Source organism: Gigantopelta aegis, chromosome 10, assembly GCF_016097555.1.
Source record: "Gigantopelta aegis isolate Gae_Host chromosome 10, Gae_host_genome, whole genome shotgun sequence".
NCBI lineage: Eukaryota > Metazoa > Mollusca > Gastropoda > Neomphalida > Peltospiridae > Gigantopelta > Gigantopelta aegis.
The window spans coordinates 88171047-88186162 of record NC_054708.1 but is presented as its reverse complement, the minus strand read 5'-3'; the positions used below and the strand labels follow the sequence as shown (position 1 = coordinate 88186162).

The window sequence follows — 15116 nt, the reverse complement described above, 5'->3', positions numbered from 1 at the left end:
AATTACAACAGTTTGTAATAAAACTAAAACAAGTTCTGTTTTCTTCTTTTGTGTTGCTATTATTGTTTTTAATGATAAGTTTTTAAAGTGCAATTTAAGTAAGATGGGTTTTTTTAACAAAATTTGGTCACGGGCCATTCAAAAGTTGTATGGGCGAGTCAGAGTGTTGCTGTGAGTGGCCCGATTGGCCAGTCAAAACAAATCCCAAGTGCATACCCTGTACATATAGAATTATTGGACAACACACCTATTATTATTTTTTTAACATGATCAAAATGACGACATTGTAAAATAAATTTCGCGAACATTACCTGCATTGTACGAAATTAAACAAAACAAAGCCGACGAGATCTTAATAATAATTGAACTCCTAGCTGATTGGCTCAGTATAAAGATAACCAACCAATCGTGTTTCAATTTATAAAAAGTATTCTAGACGTTCATTGTGAACAGAATGGAATGGTTTGTGGCGTTGTGGATTGGATTCAATAAACAATTAAAACAGTTAAAAAAACAAAAACAAGCGTGATTTGTTCAATTCGCGCCCGTCTGATTGAGTTACCGGGGGTTCACGGGCGTGATAGTGATATATTTTATAAGGAGGATGTCTTGAAACACATTAACAGTGACCAGGTTTTTGTTAATGCTGCCTTCATTCCGAAAAATTATTATTGAAACAATTTTTTAAAAGAAAATGCATTTATTGAATCAGAATGGAGATAACTGTTGTATTTGACCATTTTCAGACATTCAAGTTGGTTTTACAGTTGCAAATATCTGTTTTATCAGCTCCATTCGTCACCGGTAAAAGTTATTTTGTGTGAATGTCTGCAAATGATCAAATACGACATAGTTATCGTGTATTTACTTTGTGCACACAGGAGTAGTTTATATTAGATGATGTCACTTCTCTTCCAAGCTGGAGTACCAGAGGTCCCAGTTAGAAGGGATAGTCATGTTTTTTAAGTACTACTTCTGAAATCATGTTTTTCAGTTGTTACTGTCAGCTTGTTTTGGTGGTCATGGTATGCATCTTTCCAACATGTAATGCTCATATTTGACCTGATTATCCCATTAAGTATTCATGATAATAGTACATTATGTTGCAGTATAATGGGTATAACTGACTTTTGGTTCCATGATTCTGCTGACATGATACCGACACATGCTACTAAAAACAATAGTTTTCATGAAATCGTGATACCTGCCTGGTCTTAAAGAAACTGGTAGCAGGATAAAATAGGCAGAGTTACGTCCCCTAACCACTAACCACTTCCAGCGCGTTCCGGTTACTTCAGGAATGGCCGATGGCTACAATTGTTTGTGAATCTTCAGCTGAGATTTATGCATGCCAGTCCCTGGCATCATAAATGTCCACACCTATGCTTTAAAAATAAAGAATGATACAGGTAAAAATTAAGTTGATGAAATTGCGTTTTGTTACAACTAACCATGTGTTAAATATAGGAGATGAATCTAGCAAGCTGTCAAACACCCTGATTGTTTTGGTTTTCTTGCATGGACATTTTAGATTTTTTGTTTCAAAGCTGCAATCTCGCCTCACATTAATTATCATAATTTCATTTAAACATACAAACACACCTGCAGTTTTAATGAATTGTGTGTGACAGTAACACAGTTGTAATAGATAATAAAAACATGTTTATAGTGCGAGTCACGGGGAACACATTTTTGATACTATGGAATTTACTACAAGTTATTTATTTCTGAGCCGCTTGTTTTCTAAATTACACACAAAAATAGTATATTGTTATTTCCAATTTTTTTTTATTTTTACGTCAAACCAAACTTAAATTATTTACAAAAACAACATTTCTGTAGGATTGGACAGACTATATGTAATATTCTGATCAGAACAGTCCCCATCCCCACGTGCTATATTATGTTTGTTTTGTTTTTTCAGTGTATGACCCGACCCCTCCACTAAAAACACCACTAGCCAGTTACACAATTTCCTGCACATGCGCCTGTTTGACTAAATATTTCGTTTTCTGTAAATTAATTAGGCCTATATACATTGCATTATAAAGTAAACATGTTTATGTTAGTGTTGCATGCCGATGATTTAAGGTTAATTGTTAAAATGAAGACATTGTTCTATACATGACTATAAGTGTAAGTGGCAGGCAAAACAAAAACATAATATTTAAAAAATACCCCTCCCCCCTCAACAATTTTACCTCCCTCCCAAAGAAAACCCCAGTAACAACAACAAATCTGCCACCAAATACACAATAGCCTACAAAACAAGCCCACAAACCAGTACACACGCACAACCAAAAACATAACCCAAACTAACACGTACATTTGAAAAGAAAAGTTTTATCTATGTACATATACCAGTGGCGTATGAAGGTGGCAAGGCAGGGGGTGGGTGGGTATGTACGCACACACACACACACACATATATATATATTAGTGGTGCAGGAAGGTGCCAAAAAGTGGGGGAGGGGGCCACTTTTATATTTACACACTTTTACACAATTATAAAGCAAAAATCTGCCCCCCCCTTGTTCCCTGCTTCCTACGCCATTGAATATATATATATATATATATAAATATATATAACATAAGTTCCTATGCACCAAATGATTGCATATAGAATATAATTTACTTGAAATCTGGTTATAAAAATTTCAGTAACTGAACGTGTAATCACTCCCGTTGATATTCCAGTGGTGTCCTGTCAATTGCACGAACTATTCATACTTTGTGATCACACGTTGCATTACTAGCATTCTTGGTCACATGCTCCTGTTTGACGTCATTTTTCTTATCATTGGACTTTAAAACTATTGTATGGATTCTCATCACTCAGAAACATATTTTTGTTGGTATCTGATCGTCGTCAGTGTGATGCCACACCTCCCAGAAAATGGACTCCTTTGAACGATGGGTATGATTGAGGTTAGAACGGCACAAACGCTGTTGCTAGTAATTTTGGTATTCATTGGTGTTCATCAGAACACTATGCAATATCTGCGGAGATGTTCTCGACAGTTTAGGGGTACTAGGAATCTTCCATGTTTAGGGAGTCGGCACATGATGCCATGTCAGCAAATCGTCAGTATTAAGTGGGTGCACATATGGAATCATTTGGAAATGATACGTTTAACATCCTAATGCACCTCTAAGTTAAGGCCAATCAGTGGAAGAACTGAACGCAACCGATTAGGTGATAACAAAGTACGACCATGACCGTACATCAGTACGTTGTTCTGTTACATCATCACAGAGGGCACACCAAGCATTGTGTAGACAGTACTTCCGATCCAGAAGGCAGGAGAGGATCACCGTACTTTAAACAGATAAATAGTACATCTATGTAAATCACAATATTTTTAAATTTTAAGTCCGACTGAAATTTTAATGATGCACAGGAACTTTTTTCCGTGAGTATATATATATATACACACACACACACACACACACTATGGAATGCTTAATGGTTGTGCATAATATTAATAATTGCAGGTAGATAGTCGATCGTAACTATTAAATTACACATGAAATTGTGTCCGTTACACTATGTCCGTTTGACAATGACATGGGACTCGCAAGGAAGTGAATTTCTGTATCGTTACTTTCATTATTAACTACTGCATAGGTCGTAGTTAATAATGCAGCTAGTGGTACAGAAAATCGCAGCTAGTCATTTTGTCAAATTAATGTACACTTCCATTCGTACACAGTGATATATACACAAACACATGCATATATCAAAACTTTATTAAGGTGCCGTTTTAACGAGTCAATCATCAATGAGCCATTTTTCTTGATCCCCTCCCCCCAAGACGTGTTTGTAAGTATTTCTGTTGAGCACAAAACATATTGTACATTTTCTTTTCTGTAAAAGGAGATTGCACACAATCTGACAAACAATAATAGTAATAGAAAACTTTATTAATGTCAAAAAATAAAAGAACGAGTCGACAACTACTCCACAGTTCAGTAGTAACAAAGGGCCTTTGTTGCAAGTGACTGGAGCGTAAACACGCCGGAAATAATTTAGTGGCTAATTGGGGCTGCTTAGCACTATGCAAATCAAGGGCAGATAAGTATGTTTCTAATAGAGGCTATATATGCTATGTAAGAAATATATTCCCAAAATGAAATGCAGGTGGAATTTTCAAAGGATTAGCAACTGTTGGAAATTAATGAAACAAAATGTTTCCTAAAAACACTCCGATGTATAGGCCAATGAAAGTTTGACTTAAGTAGTGGGATTTGTAGAAGATATACTCTTCAAAAAAAGAAACGCAAAAGGGTACAAATGGGTTATAACTCCGATTTTATGTTTCCTACCGGTTCATGCTTTGTGAATATAAGGTCATTGCATGTCCCAAACACATTCCCACGGTTACATTCGATAAAACGCAGCTACTGTACAATAAAGTTCCAAAATGTGAATATTCGTAAAAACGCAGCCACGTGCAAACCATGTCACCACTGCACGTGCGTTGTCTGCATGTGCAACATGAACACCGACAGTATAAAAGTGCAGGGTGTTCGCTTGCCTGGCCTCTGTATCTGGCCGACAGTTGACAATCCAGGACATGCCACGTCTCAGTGAACCGCAGAGAAACAATGCCATCGGCCGACTAGACGCAGGCGAATCCAGAACGGCCGTTGCCAGGGCATTCCATGTGTCCCCAAGCACCATCTCCAGACTGTGGGACCGTTACCAGCAACATGGATCAACACGTGACCTCCCTAGATCCGGTCGACCACGGGTCACTACCCCCGGGCAGGACCGCTACATCCGGGTACGCCACCTTCGGGAACGATTGACTACTGCCACCTCCACAGCCGCAGCAATACCAGGTTTGCGCAGGATATCCGACCAGACCGTACGGAACCGCCTACGTGAGGTAGGAATTCGTGCCAGACGTCCAGTTCGAGGTGTCATCTTAACACCACAACACCGTCGACTCCGACTGCAGTGGTGCCAGATTCATCGACAATGGCCTCAACTGCGATGGAGACGGGTGTGGTTCAGTGACGAGTCCCGATTTCTGCTCCGACGTCATGATGGAAGATGTCGCGTGTATAGGCGTTGTGGTGAACGTTATGCGGCAAACTGCGTGCAGGAAGTGGACAGATTCGGCGGGGGTAGTGTCATGGTGTGGGCAGCCATCTCACACACTGGCAGAACTGACCTGGTCCACGTGCAGGGCAACCTGAATGCACAGGGCTACATTGACCAGATCCTCCGGCCACACATCGTTCCAGTTATGGCCAACGCCAACGCAGTGTTCCAACATGACAACGCCAGGCCTCACACAGCACGTCTCACAACGGCTTTCCTACAGAACAACAACATTAATGTCCTTCCTTGGCCATCAATATCACCGGATTTGAACCCAATTGAGCATCTATGGGACGAGTTGGACCGACGCCTCCGACAGCGACAACCACAGCCCCAGACCCTGCCCGAGCTGGCAGCAGCCTTGCAGGCCGAGTAGGCCACCATCCCCCGGGACGTCATCCGTACTCTGGTTGCTTCAATGGGCAGGCGGTGCCAGGCAGTTGTCAACACACGCGGAGGCCACACCCGGTATTGACTCCAGATGACCTTGACCTTGGTGGTGTGTCCTATCACTTACTCACAATGGACTAGAGTGAATTGTGAACAATCCTGCAACATTTGGTAATTATCGGACTCACCATTCAATAATTAAATCAATTCTCCAAATGTTACGACAATGTGGTTTTGCGTTTCTTCTTTTGAAGAGTATATTAACTATAAGCTGCCAGTCTGATACATTGTATGTCCTCAGGGAAATCATTTGCATTTAGGCGACATAAACATATTATTAAGCTAGATTACACACTGAACAGATTAATAACTTTACATTTATTCATTTCACCAATTTTTTATTTCTATTTTATTCATTCATTTTACATAGATATAGGCTAGAAAACTACATTCCGTTAATAATAAAGCAGTAGTTTAACTTTAGAATAACTGAATTAATTTTAAGTGTATTCTGTTTAAGAAGTATATTTAGGCCTCTAAAGATTAATAAAACGACAACTCCATTTGTCTGGCTCTTAATTATGCACATCACATTTTGGATATTGTATACATTTATGTAGTTGTAACAGGTTGTGTAAACTAAAATGGGGATCTATAAATTTTTTATTGTGTAATCCATAAATTATACAAACTTTAAATTGTGTAAAAATTGTTACATTTCATATTTAATTCAGTTCAAGAGACTTGTCAAGGTTAGTGGTTGAGGTATGTGGTTACTGGTTGAAGTGTGTGGTTAAGGTTTGTGGTTGGTGGTTGAGGTTTGCAGTTAGTGTTTGAGGTTTGTGGTTAGTGGTTGAGGTTTGCAGTTAGTGGTTGATATTTGTGGTTAGTGGTTGAGGTTTGCAGTTAGTGGTTGAGGTTAGTGGTGAGTGGTTGAGGTATGCAGTTACTGGTTGAAGTATGTGGTTGAGGTTTGTGGTTAGTGGTTGAGGTTTGCAGTTAGTGGTTGAGATTTGTGGTTAGTGGTTGAGATATGCAGTTACTGGTTGAAGTATGTGGTTGAGGTTTGTGGTTAGTGGTTGAGGTTTGCAGTTAGTGGTTGAGATTTGTGGTTAGTGGTTGAGATATGCAGTTACTGGTTGAAGTATGTGGTTGAGGTTTGTGGTTAGTGATTGAGGTTTGCAGTTAGTGGTTGAGGTTTGTGGTTAGTGGTTAAGGTATGTGGTTAGTGGTTGAAGTTTGCAGTTGAGGTTTGTGGTTAGTGGTTCAGGTTTGCTGTTAGTGGTTCAGGTTTGCAGTTAGTGGTTGAGGTTTGTGGTTAGTGTTAGTGTTCAGGCCTTATGCAAGGTCAGAATCATGGAGCGAAGTCACTTCTCTCTCAAACTTTTGAGGGCGAAGCTTTGGACAGGAGGGAGACTTGACATTTTAATCTAAAAAAAATACACAATAAGAGTTATATTAAAGGTAGACTAAAACTCCGACAAGAGCCTTATGTGTTGGAAAGATGCATACCCGGACTACCAACACATACTGACACTTTAACAAATGAAAAATGCATATAATTTTAGAATTAATAAACAAAACATGATTATTCCTGCTAACTGGGGGCAGCCATTTTGTTTTGTTTTTGTGACATCCAGTGGTATAGCTTGGGGCGAAGTGACATCAGCTCAGGTCCAACTTCTCTATTAAGCACAGTGTAAACAAATGCTCTAATTTACGACAAGGCGCTTCGCTTTCATCAACCTGACTTGTTAAACAACATAAATGACTTGATAGTATAATAAACTATTTAACTAAATATATTTCAATTTGCATCAATATAATGAAATGGAGTTATAGTATTTTTTATTTTTTTTAAATCCAAATAAAAAATGCATATTATTAGGCCTGTTGGTAGGATATGTTCGAGCAAAAACAACCACTCACGATACCCAAGTGATAATTTTCTTTTCTCTGGGACTACGTAATTGGTCAGTTTTGTGATTTTAGATGGGAAAGTCTACTTAATCAAGGATTTTACAGAATTACTTACAGTATTAAAGCTGGTAAAGTCCATTAAAATTTGAGGTTATTACACAATACCCTGTGATCTTCATAAAAGAGGCACGTCTTTTTAGTGTGTCTAGACACAGTGTCTAGGGACTGTCTAAATATACACCTGCCAATCAAGAACCACAGGTACAGGCCACAGAAAGAAAAGACCAATTAAGCAAGAAAACACTCCGACTATTATTTCAGTACGTGGGTTAATTTATATACAAAATATAATACAGTTATTTCAACACTTTGACAATGGTGGTTTATTTTGTGTTGAAAAATAAACCACATATACACGTTGCTGTGTTACTGGGATGATATTATTACAGAACATTGTGATGCATCCGCAAAAATCAGGTATGTTTTGTTTCTTCAGTAGTCAAAAGCTACCGCTTAAGACAAGTCGCTGCTGAATACAGTTGCAACTTTTACAATCTGTAAACAAATTTCTTTTCTTTTTTTGACCACCAGTACTGCTAATAGATGGAAGTGCTCTAGAGTTTTCTAAAAATCATATTTCCACATGTCACCTTCTTCGGAAATACTGAAATGTAAGTGAAAAACACGAATTTCATTGTTATTCTTTGGAATTCATTCTTATTCTTTGGAATTCATTGTCCTAATGGATTAATCTACCCACGTCAAGCTTCATTTCATTTCAACTTATTTTCTTGCTTATATCCAATTAAGGTTTAAGCACGCTGTCCTGGGCACACACCTCAGCTATTTGGGCTGTCTGTCCAGGACAGTGGGTTAGTTGTTAGTTGGTTAATGGTTAGTGAGAGAGAAGAGGGTGTAGTGGTCTTACACCTACCCATTGAGCCATTAAGAACTCGCTCTGGTTGGGAGCCGATACCAGGGCTGTGAACCCTGTACCTACCAGCTTGTAGTCCGATGACTGCACCACTGTGGCCTTTCGTCAACCTTCTATTACCCAGAGCAAATTAAATGCATTCCACGGTCACAATTTCTTAATTGATACACAGTGAAGATTGCTTATTTGCTGCACCTTGTCGCTGTATAATTTCCAACAGACACGCCTAACAACAGAATTAAAGTTACACGCTTGAACAGTCAGTAGCACATGTAGGCCCTACTTTTAGTGCCAGACACGGGTGTTGTATAAGCCTGTCATATGATTTTGTGGCATCAGTGTCGCTTCGAACTCTCACATACATAACAGTATATATTATATAACAAAAAATAACATAATTATTATCTATGAATAGGTGTTCCTCAAGTTCTCCACCATTAATCTGTGATTATGTACAAAAAGCAACACCGATTTCGCCTTGTAGCGACTGGCACAGCGAAGTCAAGCTGGTCAAGGCGAAATTTGGGCTCACTTCGCCCACTTGCGTGAGCCCTGAGTGTTAGTGGTTGAGGTTCGTGGTTGAGGTTTGCAGTTAGTAACAATTTGGTGACAGGTCATTTCTAGTTGATACTGTTGAAAAGTTGGTAACTATATCTAATGCAAAACAAACTTGTAAACACTTTCAGGTTAACTAAATTTTTAATTTGCTTTTTTCATTGGATGGTATGGCTGTTGACCATGACTGGGTCATCACCTAGAAGCCAGTCGTATGTCTTTAATTCGGTGATACATGCATGTGTGTTCTTGGTATGTGTTATAAATAATGTATGGGGTTTTCACTAATGGATGTGTATTCATGTTGAAGATGATGTACATTCGCGTTAGACTCACTGATTAATTATTATTCATTTCTTGTACAGATGGCCGAATGATTGAAAACACTTGGATCTCATAAAACGTCTGCATGACAAGTTTTCGTATGTAAAAGGTAAGCTGTGTTCTTAAAGTGTTACATTATGCAAGTTTCAGAGATTACTACTCAGTTCTGAAATGTTAAATTGTGCTTGATAATTAATCGTTGCTAATCAAACTTTGAAAACAAGATCAGAGCTCTCGAGGCAATAAACATTGTCCTGAAATACATATACCAGGGTTTTATTTCTAACATTTGACTTGACACCTATGTCTTTGAAATTGGGAATTTTAGTGTTGTTTTACCAAAAATTGGGAATCTTCAGTTTCCTTTCAAAATCATCTTATTAAGCCAAGATAGAATTAAAAAAGTAATGATATATATACTGAACAAAATAAGAAACTTCCGCTAACTTTGCTTGAACATAACTTGATGAAAACAAACCTGGGGAATAATTGTTATATATGCGTTTAAAGAGTGTTCCATGATGCATCGTTTGGTGTAAAAATCATGGCCATAGGTTAACAGAAACTGGGAGAAATTTTGACCAAGTGTGGTAGGGGTTAAACAAATAATAACCCACGTATGACCACCTCTTGAATTGACCACTGCAGTGCATCGGAGGTGCATAGAATTGACTAAAGTGTTGATTTCTGCCTGTGGAATATTGTTCCATTCCTGAATGAGCGCTTGACGAAGTTCGTTGACGTTAGCGGGTGGGTTGGGACGACGCCTCAATCGTCTGTCCAGACTATCCCAGACATGCTCGATGGGGTTGAGATCAGGACTTTTAGCGGGCCAGTCATCAATGAAATCAATGTTATTTATCCTAAGAAAATTTACAGTGTCTCTAGCTGTATGAGAGGTGGCATTATCATGCTGAAAAATCGAGATGTTGGCGTTGTTATGGAACAGAGGAATGACGTGATGAGTGAGAATGTCATCGTGGTAACGTTGAGCATTTAAATTGCCATCAATGACGACTAGTGGTGAACGATAACCGTGGACAATGGCTGCCCAGACCATGACACAACCCCCACCCCCGAAACGAACACAAGAACACAACAGTCAGCATAGCGTTCATTTCTCCTACGGTAGACGCGCACCTGCCATCACCATGTTGTAAAGAAAATCTGGATTCATCCGAAAAAAGAACGGTATTCCGGCGTCGCCGTATCCAACGAGTGTGTACACGTGCCCAATTAAGACGATTTAGACGATGACGTTACGTTAAAACGCATCTGACGTAAGGACGTCGTTCATGTAAACCGTTCTCCTGCAGACGATTACGAACAGTTTGCCCACTGATTCAGTTATTATGAAGCCCAGGTGTGTTAGCAGCAGTAGCAGTGGCAGTTTGGAATCGATTGCACAAATGCGTGTTCATGATATAGCGGTCTTGACCACGCGTTGTAACACGCGGACGTCCATGACCTGGCAAGTCGTTGGTGCTTCCTGTCGTTTGAAATCTTACGTGAAGATTTTGTATCGCTCGACTAGAACTCCCAACATGCCTTGCAACATCTTCTGTCGATATGCCAGCATCAAGCATGCCAATCGCCCGTTCGCGTAAATTATTGGGTATTCTTGGCATACTAAGAATGCTACAATGTAAAAACGTTAATTGTTTTACAAATTTTGAAGCGTTTTCGTTCACTAGACAACAATGTCAGTAAGACAAGTAAAACAAATTGACCGAATACTACACGGGACATGTCAAACCATGCATGCACGTGCAAATTGAATTTCACGTTGTTGTTTTTTTCACGTTGTCGACGATTAACAGTGAAAAAATAATTGATAAAATTAATGAATCCTGATAATACAGCTCACGGCTAATACTACCTATATCATTTCATTACACAATGAATTTGTTAACAACAAATACTATATGTACAAATCGGAAGTTTCTTTTTTTGTTCAGTATATATATGTATATACATGTACTTGTGTTTATTAAAATAAATATTTTTAATAAATTGTTTTTAAAATGGCTACATACTCGGGCTAGTACCTTTAGAGGGTGTACACTACCAAATCAAATCCCATAGACGACAATAGTAACATATACGGCTAAAACTCCTACCTGCAACGTATCAACCGACATAAACGCCACGGATATAAATACTACCACCCCTTACACTTAAAGTGAATCAGAAAAAAATGGGGGTCAAGCTGCTCGTTTCTGAGATAACGGGTAGCGTCTATGACTACCCTAGTTTCGCACAAAATTTGAGTACTTTTTTTTACAGGTACCCCATACATGTTTCAAGCACAAGGCTACTTGACACATTGGTACTAGATGAAATAAAATTGCACATTTATTTTACCCAGATGAAACTATTATTTTTTACAACCAACACACTCACATTTATAACCAATCACAGGACTTGTGGTGTTCACTTCTCTATCAAAAGTTCGGTGCACCTCGAACTTTGACCCAGCCGGAAGTTATTTGGTATTGTACTACCTATACTGATAACATACATTTTTCAAAACGTATCCAGCTATGTGTCTTTATGACAACCAGGATCTGGTGTATTCTGACATAAACTGACAACCTCACTGAAACTGTTGTTTCTACAGTGCAACCTAATATAATGTACCCCTCAAAAAGCATATATATTGCATATAGTTTTGTACAAATGCAATATGTCATATTAAACAACAAAATGTTTTAAAATAAAACTCCTGAAGATATTTACTTTCAGTTGGGTGTGTGTACTCAGGTATATATGTAGAGACAACAAAGATAGTCAGAGTACCTCTACCCCTTTAAAGAATTCCATTAAAACACATGCACTTGATTGACCCCTAGATTATGAAGACCTTAACAGGCACATCAAAGAAATATCAGTATTAAAAAAATACACTGTCTGAGGAAGGAAACACAAACATGACTGTACCTGTATGAAGTAATGACTTAATGTCCTGAACATTAGTGTTGGGAGGAAATCCTGTATGCTGGGTGTGGGTGTCTTCAAGTTACCAGGTGTGGGAATTTCAAATCCATCGGCCATGCTGATTTTCATAATGAACCATCAAAACCAATGGCAGCCACCAGTATTCCTGACTATATTTTATTTATAGCCTACTGTAGTTGGAGGTTTTAATAGTTGTGATATCTGGAATAATCATGCAGCTTTAACATATTTATTTTTGATTAATTACCGAAAAAAACTATTTTTAAATGACAAAATTACCCCAACATCTATTTTCTTGCATTATTTTCTAATCCGGATGAATACAATATGTACATTAGATGTATTCCTACAATCTGTAATCCAGCATTTTATTTAGCTAGTAACATTAGGTAATACAGCTTTAACAATAAAATAAATTATCAACTTAATCCAAGGCAGATAATCAAATCTGAAAAAATTGGTTCTGAATCTAGGGGGCCGTTCAAATATTACGTAACGCTATTTTTGTCAAAATTAGACACCCACCCACCCCCTTGTAACGCTCTGTAACGCTAGACCATACACCCCCCAAAATATTACGTAACGCTCGGAGATACCCCCCCCCCCCCCCCCCTCCACGCCCAACACAGACAAAGCAACGTGGCAATGTATATTTATACCCATGAACCCTTGGGAAAACAAAAATTAAAATATCTAGTGTATTAAAGCATTTCAGCCTGATTTAAAATTGTTTTTGGTTAACATTTACTTCTTAAAAACCTACATTATATATTGTTGCCATGGCATAGCACGTTTAAGAGAAAACAAAATGTTGTTACGTAACGCTGTTCAGTACACCCCCCCACCCCTTGTAACGCCATATAACGCTTGGACGTACACCCCCCCACCCCCCTAAGCGTTACGTAATATTTGAATGGCCCCTAGTATAAACTCAAAATGCTTTTCATGAGAGCTAACTAAGTGATTATTAAGAAACAAAAATGATCTGGAGATCTAAGTATATGTTTAACAACCTTATTGTTATGTACAAATAAGAACAGAAGGCACAATAGTGACAACAAATTTAATTATGTTTTTGGTAAAGTTTTTCTTCAAATTTACTTTAAATTTTGCATAAAACTACAAATTTGTCTAAAATATAACTTAGCACCCTATAAATATGTCAAAATGACAATAAAAATCAACTTCTTTACAAATTTGAGTTTTCAGAATTTCATACATAAAAAATTAACAATGTTAATGGAAACTAAAGACATTAACCCACTATTGGCACATGCTATTTTTAATATAAAAATAAATTGCTATTAAAATCTTAGTTCAGGTTGCCTATATATAATACCATATTTAAGAGCAGTTGTATATGGCAAGTCAAATACCATGTAAAAAGAAATTATTGAAATCTTTACAGTATGAGTTATAGGCCGAAACCAACTTTTCTTCAGTGCTAACTTTGATTCAAACTCCATTCAGAGCCATGTAGAGAGATTATTGTCAAGGTCAAGGTCATTGTGAACTTGCATGATCGAGTGATGGCTAATTAATCAACCAGTATAGTTTAATTAAATAAAATGACAAAATCATAATATTTTTTATTATGCACTGAATATGTGCTATAGGGTGTACACTACCAAATCAAATCCCATAGACGACAATAGTAACATATACGGCTAAAACTCCTACCTGCAACGTATCAACCGACATAAACGCCACGGATATAAATACTACCACCCCTTACACTTAAAGTGAATCAGAAAAAAATGGGGGTCAAGCTGCTCGTTTCTGAGATAACGGGTAGCGTCTATGACTACCCTAGTTTCGCACAAAATTTGAGTACTTTTTTTTACAGGTACCCCATACATGTTTCAAGCACAAGGCTACTTGACACATTGGTACTAGATGAAATAAAATTGCACATTTATTTTACCCAGATGAAACTATTATTTTTTACAACCAACACACTCACATTTATAACCAATCACAGGACTTGTGGTGTTCACTTCTCTATCAAAAGTTCGGTGCACCTCGAACTTTGACCCAGCCGGAAGTTATTTGGTATTGTACTACCTAGAAGGGTGGCTAGTTCATTTCATTTTATGCACTTCACTGGTAGAACTATTTTCTATAATTATGTTGTCTGTGTATATATAAGTCAGCTTTGTTGATGTGTTGTTTTTTGTGTAATAATCTTTAGATATATTAAATTAAATTTTTATGCAGTTCATCGACAGTAATATTCACTACTTTATTTGTTTTCTAATTCTTTTACAATTCATTAACAATTTGGATGATGTGTTTTATTTTAAATATTTCTGTTATCATACACATTAATCATAGTTATAAAGCATGCATGAAATGTAACCTGAGTTTATTGCCACACTGTAACGTGACCCCAGGCAGTGAGCTTTCTCGTTACCCCAGGCAGTGAGCTTTCTCGTTACCCCAGGCAGTGAGCTTTCTCGTTACCCCAGGCAGTGAGCTTTCTCATTACCCCAGGCAGTGAGCTTTCTCGTTACCCCAGGCAGTGAGCTTTCTCGTCTCCAGCATGAAAGGTTAAACATTGAAAACATATACAAATGTATTATCCAGGCATTGAAAAAAGCATAGCACCTGAATGGTAACCGATCTACAGATTATCATAAATTATGGGTCTGGTACAATTATGAAATTTATACTTTACATTATAATCCATTCACATATAGGCTCATACTTTAGTCATACCACTGTCCTCGTTGCACTGGTATATCTGTGTGTCATTTATATTTCAACATCACACAGTTGATCAAAATTGAGGTGTGGTGTATTTTGTTTAAAAAAACCAGTGGATAACAAAGTGACATTCTCGACTTTCTTGACATATGATAACTTCCTGGTAACCTGGACAACCATTCTCGATTTATTTTAATGCCTGTTATTGTATATTCTGTG

At 37.8% G+C, this 15116-nt stretch overlaps 1 protein-coding gene across 1 annotated transcript in view; it reads left to right on the top strand.

Annotated features, from left to right (window-relative positions):
• LOC121383070 (protein FAM53A-like) overlaps positions 1-15116 on the top strand; it is a 107682-nt gene that overhangs the window by 2073 nt on the left and 90493 nt on the right. The window contains exon 2 of the mRNA XM_041512840.1: positions 9275-9342. The gene's annotated coding sequence lies outside the window, so the exon portion shown is untranslated. The remainder of the gene's footprint in view (positions 1-9274; positions 9343-15116) is intronic.